The following is a 3,315-nucleotide window of genomic DNA, read 5'->3' as shown; positions in this document are numbered from 1 at the left end:
GAAAGCTGTGTATATCTAAACCCATCTGTTTGAAAATTCTATCCTAAAGTGGATTTGGAAAGCATAAAATAACTCCGGCATAGTACTGTAGGTTTTAGAAGCTGCCTCATAAAAGATATGAATACCTAGAGCCTTTATTGCTGATGCAGAACAAGCTATTAACCTTCAGATAACTAGATGCCACTCTGGGATGAATATAATTGGCTTGCGGTAACACGAAAAACTAAAATTCCTGCTTTATCAGAGGGTATTTTGTGATGGGAAATGTGCCAATTAGTAGTAAGATCCAGCCCTGTAGCGGTATGATATCCAGTAGTTGCACATCACTGCACACTGCCCTCGTATATAATGTGAACGATCCCAGCCCTATAATCTACCACGGATGCATCACAGGTAACTCATAAACTCACAGGTAACTCATGAACTCACAGGTAACTCATAAACTCACAGGGAAATCGTAAACTCACAGGTAACTCATAAACTCACAGGTCAACTCATAAACTCACAGGTAACTCATAAACTTACAGGTAACTCGTAAACTCACAGGTAACTCGTAAACTCACAGGTAACCCATAAACTCACAGGTAACTCATAAACCTCCAATCAGCGGCCATGACTCCAGGTAAACTAGATGAGACGGATGGCAGTGCTTTGGTTTGCGGCGAGAGCCAATGTCCGGTGTGACGACGTGGGGGCTTGGTTGGTTTGGTACAGGCAAACCTTATAAATCCTTGTTATAGGTAGCCTTTTAGGACGTTCTTTTTCACTGATAAATTCATAGTTATTTCCAGAAAGTCTTTGATAGTTCCATTGTTGATATATAGCAGGTTTGATAGTTTTCTGCAATAGTACTAAATGTATGGGCAGTAAATATGAAGAAACAGACAAGCTACTGACTCCTGCACTATAATTCCATCTACCATCACTTTCCATTATTTCATCGTCTGTATTTTTTGTCTACCTCTTCTTACTTTACCATGGCCTAAAATTGCAATTTTTCCATCTTGAATGCAGAGTTGTAAAGTAGACTAACATTGGAATATAATGCTAGTGAAAGGAGTTCAGTGGTAAAGATGTAGAGCCATAACATTGTCTTTGGGCCAAGGAAAGGTGAAAATGGTATAGTACTCACCATACCACTGTTTACTATCTGTGTCACCATCTGTCTCATATCTATCCCAGCTTCCTCTTATCCTTACCCTGAATTTCCTGTTTAGAAAGAGGTGAATTACAGCAATAATAAAAAAACAAACAAACAATCTTATCATCAATGCCAAGTACTCATGGTAAGTGAGTTCTATTGATGTGGGTTGTGCCATAGGTGCCCTGCCCTGCCCTGCCTTGCATTGCCGTGCACTGCTCCGCCCTATACTCTTTCCTTCCCTTCCCGCACCGTGAGATAATTTACTCTGCATTGGTGCCCATTTGCCGTGTCAGTCTCGGTTCAACTCAGTCACCTTCACTCAGTTTGCTCTGATCAACGATATCATCTTGGCTCAGTTTAACCTGTGTTATCCTGTCTTGCGCAATGATTAAGATTTATCACTTGTGTATTCCTTATTAGGCAACAACTTAGCACGTACAGTTCTCCACCGAGGCATATTCTCCAACTTCCATCAATATTTTTTCCGTCCACTTTTGTTTTGCCCTCCCCTCCCCCGACTTTTTGTAATCTGCGTCGCTGCGTTTCTGTACCCAATTGTGTCTTACAGAGGCTTCTTCTATCCCGTGATGCCATATTCTTAGCTACTTTGCCCACTTTCCTGATTAATTTGTCAGCTAGCAGATTCAATCCCATCCTCCCTAATTAATTAATTATTATTATTACTTTTTTTTTAAGCCTCATTACACCTGCCCTCCTTGGAAATTTTGGAGGCAGTGTAATTATCTCACCTTTCCCTTTGTTCATCTCTTTCCATTTTTTACCATAGCTGCTCATACTACCTAAGTCCTCTATTATTTCACTGTCGCTTCTTACTCTGCTATCTTTTCCCTTAGCCACAATTATAACTGTTTACATAATCTATATCTCTTCCACAGCATTATTACTTTCATTCTACACTTGGTTAACTCTTGGCAATGTAGTCCGTATGAAATTCTTTGTACTAAATTACAGTGTTACCACGTCCTTCTAGATACCATGTCACCTTGTTTACTATCATCCCTACTTTCTCCAATCTTATTTATTAACACTTCTTCTTGGAGTTTGTGATGTATACCTGTGTTCTTGACAAGATCCTTAAAAATGACTTTTGCGTTTTAAATTATATTTAGTTCATTGCAATGGCACACACACACACACACACACACACACACACACACACACACACACACACACACACACACACACACACACACACACACACACACACACACACACACACACACACACACACACACACACACACACACACACACACACACACACACACACACACACACACACACACACACACACACACACACACACACACACACACACACACACACACACACACACACACACACACACACACACACACACACACACACACACACACACACACACACACACACACACACACACACACACACACACACACACACACACACACACACACACACACACACACACACACACACACACACACACACACACACACACACACACACACACCAATCAGCCTTCCCGTCCACTCCACCACATAATACCAACAATTAACCACATCAGATAAGTGCTACCCTCTCCCTAACTCATCATCCTGCCACACCCACCAAAGCTCCAGCAGACAACCGGCCCTTCACCCCACCACACATGCCTGGGCGCTAATATGCTAATGTGGAAGAGCAGTGGAGAGGTGGATGGGTGGTGATGGTGGAGGAGGCTGGGGAGGGAGAGCTGGGTAACAGGCAAGCGAATAAATAATGAGGTATATTATTTCAGGAGTAGCAAGTCCCTAGTATTGTTGAAAAGATAGGGGAGGGGGTCTGGAAGCGGAGTTTTGGAAGCGATAAACCTGGAAATTTAATTAAACCTGGTGAGCAAACAGGTGACAGGGCTTGGGAATGGTAAAACCTGAGAATGGTTGCAAAGATGAGATGATGATAGGAAAGAGGGTAATTTGGGATAGTTAGGGATCTACTTAAGCATCAAAAGTGGATTATTTGTAAGAGAAATATATGCCTAATGGGAACTGGGTGACGACCAGAACGATGAGACGAGAGCCTGAGCACGGTGAGAAGGTAGACGATTTGTGGAGATAGACGAACCGGGGTGTGATAAGTTTGAAGTGAGAGAGGCGAGAGGCAAACCTGTTAATAACGAGAGTGAATCTG

Source organism: Coenobita brevimanus, chromosome 114 (assembly GCF_032717465.1).
Source record: "Coenobita brevimanus isolate Jiangsu-jjx chromosome 114, ASM3271746v2, whole genome shotgun sequence".
In the NCBI taxonomy this organism is placed as follows: domain Eukaryota; kingdom Metazoa; phylum Arthropoda; class Malacostraca; order Decapoda; family Coenobitidae; genus Coenobita; species Coenobita brevimanus.
The sequence above is the reverse complement of the archived record's forward strand: the minus strand, read 5'-3'. Positions refer to the sequence as shown.